Source organism: Lygodium microphyllum, chromosome 10 (genome assembly GCF_053477565.2).
Source record: "Lygodium microphyllum isolate KBCC chromosome 10, Lygodium_microphyllum_v1.1.10, whole genome shotgun sequence".
NCBI classification, from domain to species: Eukaryota; Viridiplantae; Streptophyta; class Polypodiopsida; order Schizaeales; family Lygodiaceae; genus Lygodium; species Lygodium microphyllum.
The window spans coordinates 54185030-54191533 of record NC_141144.1 but is presented as its reverse complement, the minus strand read 5'-3'; positions in this window follow the sequence as shown (position 1 = coordinate 54191533).

The window sequence follows — 6504 nt, the reverse complement described above, 5'->3', positions numbered from 1 at the left end:
TGAAGTTGTTTCTCTATGTCTTTGTCAACCTGCATCAATGCTTGCAAAACTTCACCATCAAAATGTCTTTTTCGTTTCAACATATCAATGATTGCATCATGAAATTCACGCTTCGTGATTCCAAGAGCTTCGCCCAGTGTGAATTCCACTCTATTGCCAAGTATGTGATCTTCCAAGACTTTTTTAAGGTTTGTGGCAATCTCAAGATCCGATTGTAACATGTAACCGAGCTGCTTGCCCCTTTTGTTCCCTTCTTGTTTCTTCTCTTGAGATGCATCCTCCATAACATGCTTAGGTATGGCTTTTTCAGCCTCTTTTTGCTGCTCCATTTGACTTCGTGTTATGCATTTAGATGGGCTTGAAGAGGAAGGACCAGCAATGTCCTCATCTCTTCTTCTCTTTTCTTCCACAAGAGCTTTTTAATTATGAACCTCAGCCAAATAAGCATAGGCTAAAATACTCTGACTTGCATCAGCCAATTCAAACTTTGTTGGTTTTCCCTTTTCCATGCAATCTAATGCTTATATCCAAAAACAAGATTTTGCTTCAACCATGCCTCCTTTGTGAGCTTCATCACTCCTTTCAATTCTCAACCCATATCTGGCTGCATCTATGACAACAAATGTTGTCCTTACAGTCATATCTTCCAACCTCTTCTACATGCCACCATTTTCAAAATTTGGCTCTATTGGAAGACCAATTTTTGTTGCATGTATTTTACCATCTTTGCAAAAGACTAACATTTTTTCTTCCGCTCCATGGTAGGTTGTACAATCTTGCTTTTCATACTATAAACTATCACACCAAATGCATCTCCTCTTGTATCCTTCTCTATACGGGCCTTTGGGCTATCACCCAATCCTTCTCTTCTACCTTAGCATCCAAATTTTTGACCTTTGCATAGATTTCTGTCAAATTCAACTTTAAATCACGCATGCCTTTGATTAATTCATCCACAGCATCACCTTTAAGAGTTGGACCAACAGGTATAGCCGGTTGTTCTGCCATAACTACAAGCGCCTTGGCTATAATTTCAGTCAGGTGTGGTTCCTGTACCACCCTATCTTAATTTCATCCACTCTCTATTTTACCAACATATGCACTGCTTCAGCTACATTATCCCAATCTAATTTTAGTCCTATTTGAGAAAAGGAATCTTCTAAATGATTAGTCAGCTTCTCCTACAAGACAAGATTTGTAGCCTTAAAAAACAATTCAATTTTTTAACTCTCCAATGATTGCTGCTCATCGGCATCCAATTGCGCATATTGACTTTCAAATTCCCGTAGCAAAGCTGTAGCAGCGAACCCTTTATTGGGATTTTCAATCCAATCTGTAAATGTCTTTTTAGTTACCAATCCTGCATCTTCCAAGAAAAAAATCTTCTCTCAAAGCTTTCTTAAAAGCTACTCAATTAGCATCTCTTCTATGTCACTCATCAATCAGATCATGCAATGCACGCATTGCCAAACGGTAGAAATATTGACTCCATGCATACTATGGTACCCCATGAAAAAACATATTGTCTTCATACAACAGGATGAAGGCCAAAACATTTTGACCTTTAAACTGCTTCAATTCTTGTCCCACTACCTACAATGCATTCATAGCTAAGGAATCAATTATTTTTTCTTTTTCTGCCGAGTTTGCATCTGTTGTTGTAACAACAATTGTTATTGTTGTTTATGTTGCAACAAAGCAATCATCTATTGTAAAGCATCACCACCACTTGAACCCGTAGAATCCCCCTTCTTTACACACTTATTACCAATTTTCACATCAAATTTACCCACTGTTTGAGCGTTTGGGGTTGAAAGTCTACCGCATGGATAAGAGATAGCAGGGTGAAGGGAGATTTAGGGAGAGGAGTAGATAGAAGAGAAGGGGCTTAAGGAAATAGAAGATATAGAAGAATACTCACAAAAAGAAATAGAAGAATACTCATAGAGGTGAATCTTGCCAATTTATTTTTGCATTATGAGAAGATAAATCTCTTGTAGGCAAAAACTTGCATAAAATAATAACCTCCTCTATGTTGCTTAGATCACCAATCTCATGCTTCCATTGGATCTAAAAGGGGGGTAAAATACCCGTACACCTAGCCAAAATTAGATCACTCCTTTATCTCCGAGTTCTTCGAAGTGTTGTTCACTGTCTGAAAATTATGATCGCACATCGTGTGATTTCGCCAATCCTTCTTTTTACACAAAATCCTCCCAAAATGGCTAAAAGCTACATGCTTTCTTTTACATGTCATCCTATTTAAGAAGTTTTCTATAATTTTTAGATTTTTACAAGAGATAATATGTAAAATATCAAAAATTGGCTAAACTTGTCCAAAAATCTAATATTTTTGGACCATCCACACTACAGACACTGACATTAATGACTAATATGGAATTGGCTCTCTAGATCAATAAGAAAGCCACACTCTAGAGTTTTTCACATTGTGAGCACATAACGGCACGAAAATGTCTTCAGTCAGTCTATCATTGTCCTTTAGCGACGATAGCATACTATTGTCTGAATCCATTATCGATAGCCACTCCAAAATATGCACTAATGCCTCCAACCTTCGGCCATGCTACGTGTTGGCCGTGAGCTCATTATCACACAAAGCCCTTCAGGGTTTGTATGAAGTGCTATAAGAAGAATATCCATTGCGTATGGACATGTCTTGCAATCTCCACATCATCCACAAGATATACTAGCAGGTGAGTTTGTATCATGAGCATGCTCGTAGGTAGGTACTTCTCAAAGAGACAGACCATCTCTTCCACTCCTTGCCTTGTGGATTCAATTGAGAATGTCTTGATCTCCTTCCGTGAGATCCATTGCACTAGATTTGACAAATTATAAATCACCGAGCATATTTCTCGAATGAGGCACCACGCAATCATGATCGGTAGTATGAATTGTCAAAAATTTAGAACATTACAGACATTGACTAGACACTAAATATCAAAATAATATGGTTACTTGTTGCTATCAAGCTCCAGGCAAACTTGGCATATCTTGTGCCAATCATGGGATTTTAGTCTTGATAGTTGGTCATCTTTAGAAAAAGTAGACCTGAGAAAGCACATCATATCCATCAGGGTGCAAATACACCTAATAATTTGCTTCACCATGCTCTCTTCTTTAGTGGAAAGGACCCAAGGAGTGTGGGTAGTTACAAGCAAGTGTCAGAGCTCATCAAATGTGGCCAAAGCACCTCCATCTTGCCTATCTCCTTAAAATCTATTTGTACCCCCTACTATGTCTCTCTTTCTTATGATATGGTCCCATAATAAGCTGCCCACATTCTTGAACATATGCATGGGATCCAACATGATTTGTAAGTAGGTCCAATACAACAACTCTTAGAAAGCTAAGAACCATCACATTCCACTTGGATGTGACTCCTTGTGGACCATTGTTTACTCATACTAGCTTTGGGCATTCATTCATACTTGAGGCCATCCAAGAAAATATTTCTTTAGTTCATGAGCCTTGAGTAAGAAAGTGGCATGTCCCTTATATACCATCTTCTTCATGGTTCATAACCTTTGGGAGTCTTACTATGGCCCACACAACAGACATGCATGATAATCTGAGGTAACTAGACCTATCACAATACCCCTATCTAGTCAATACAAACTTGAACGAGCCATGTTAGATATCAACAAGAATAGAAGTCCACTTACCCAAGCACTCTTGGAATCCTGAAAAGTCATGCATGGTCCATATGAGAATGGCTCATATATTAGCCAACCACGAACCATCATGCTTGCTCATGTCTTCCACAGTAACCCCCTCCTCCCACAAAATCTTGAGCTCATCAACTAATGGATGGAGGTAGACGTCCATGTTCTTGACTTTGTAGTGCTTAAGAATGAGCAAGCTAAGAGTCATATGTTCTTTCTTTGTAGAAAGCCATGGCAAGATATTGTAGTTTACAAGGACTACATGCCACATAATGTAAGAAGTTGAGTAGAGATTGAATGGATTCATGCCATCCATAGCAAGACCAAGACGAATATTCCTTGGCTCTCGTGAAAAGCTTGAAAAGGTGGAGTCAATGTGGCTCCATGCACATGAATCTACTGATGTTCATTGGACTCCATTTGTGGATCTATTCTATGCCACATACCACATTTTCAAGCTCACCATGCCTCACATACAAAGCATATGGTGTATATAGTGGTATAAGGTGAGAATCTTTTGAGGGACAGTTTGCCCTTGTAAGTCTTGTTGATACCTATGAACACCACAATTTGGACATGTCTTCATATTCACACAATCTCCTTGATATAGCACACAATCATTGACACATGCATGGATGCTATTGTAGTCCATGCCAGGCTTTCATAACACAATCATGCATCATCACAAGATTCAATCATTAGGACTAAAAAACGTTAAAAATGACACTTTTATTAATCTGTGGATTAAGGAAATGGCCAAAGAGATTTTGCCACATGGACAAAAATATGGTATTCTTGTCTCCTCTACTTTTGAGATAGTAGAGTTCATTTTGTAGTTCTCCCCTCCTATTTAGTTGAAATCTTCAAACCCTGACAAGTTTTGATAGTCCCAACAACCCCTATTAACTAATAAAAGCTATCAAAACCTTTGAAGAAGACATGAAAAAGTTAAGTTAATTAAGACCATTTTGAAAATCAGGAGAATTTTCAAAGTCCTTGGGGATCGTAGTATTTTTAATTTGTCTCCTTGATCTCTCTTTTTAGGTTTCTTTCTCTGCACATTGTCTGCATACTCATTGTCTTTTACATAGTGTCCACAAGGCATCCTTCTCATTCCATAAACTCTTGCACCATGTATAGCAAGAGTGCAAATGGAGAATGGGAGCCAAAAAAATTTACTATAAATGATTGGGTTACAATGCTACTCTCTTGCAGGGGCTCTCACAGAGTGAAAAAAACAAAACAAGGGGATATCAAATATCATTGGAAAGAACATATATTTGCCTTCAAAACCACGCCTCAAGGCTAGTTTGCTTTGGTGCAACATGTTTACATGGCTAGAGATATGCACTTGGCTCCACCAGAATGTTTTTCCCAGCAAGCACATTGTAAGTTTGAGTTGTGAGGTTTACGTGAGTATATGGTTTTTTTTGAAGCATATGCTAAATAATGGATTGTTGGTTGTAGATATCTTTCCATCAACAAGTTTCGAGTGGCAACTTGTGGAGAGCCTCAGCAAAACATTCCATGCCATTCATAAAGAATTTGCAGATATTATTTATGCTGATCAGACCACAAGGTTTTTTTTTTCATGAAAGTGGAATTTTTGTGTATTATGCACAATATGTGGTTCCTTCAAGTGCAGGTGTGTATGAATACCTTGAAGATCTACAGTTACCAAGCCTCTCATCTTTGGATTGGGAGATGCCTGATAAAGCAACAATGGAGAGTTTTAAACTCAAGATTGCTCAAGATTTTCAAAAGGCTATGACTCTTGGAAGGATCTCGAAAAGAGTATGTTTATCGTGGTTTTTACCCTTGCATATTTTTGTAGCTTGCTTTAAAACATGTTTACAACGGACGAAGGTTTCATGTCTAAACAATTTTTTTCAAAGGAAGATTTGCACAAAAATTTGGGTCTATGTTGGAAAGTCAAGGAATTTGGCCACAAAGGTGACTTTATAAGGTGCAATGTGTGCCCTTAATCATTAGGTTTATCCTATAATATATCTTGACAATCTCTTATCATAGGTTTTTATTACAAAATATACAAACTTAGATTTGATGCTTGGGTTCCTTTAGATTCAGATATTGATTGTAAGACATTGAAACTTATAGTGCAAGTTACCGCACAAGAAGTAAAGGAGGCGAACATTACTTCAAAGTGGAGTCTTAAGGATGTAAGAGACACCTTGTAGTTTCTAGAGAATGTTACTCCTGGATATAAGTTCAAGGTAAATGGTGCTGTAATTGGAAAAAGAGTTGAGAGCTCTGTATCATGTATGAGTTGTTTGCCTCCTAGTGTTGTGAGTTTTGGACCATAAATATGCATGTCTAAATAATTTTGAATCTTTCTTTTGCTCACAAATATTGCTGACAAAAACATGGAATTATACACATTGATAAGAACTATTAAAAAAAATATTGGTATAAGCTTTGCAATGATTCTGTGAATAAAAAATCATCATTTGTGGACCAAAATGATTTCATTATATCAAGAGTTAAAAAACTACATTACAATTTAATAGGAAAGACTTGGTACAAGATTTATAATTATCTATGATTCTATGAACAAAAAATCTTCTTTCATGGATAAGATCAAAATGTCATCATCATCTTCTTCTTCTTCATTCATGAACTAGCTTGGTGGTAATCATTTTGCATCTGTCGTGGTCTTTTCTTGTGATGGAAACACTCATTGGCTATATGGTCAATCTTGCCACAGTAATGACATACATGGCAAGAGCTATGGAGGTTGGAAGATGAAGACTAAATTCATGTTGACATGGACAATGAGTAGACAATTGTTACACAAGTG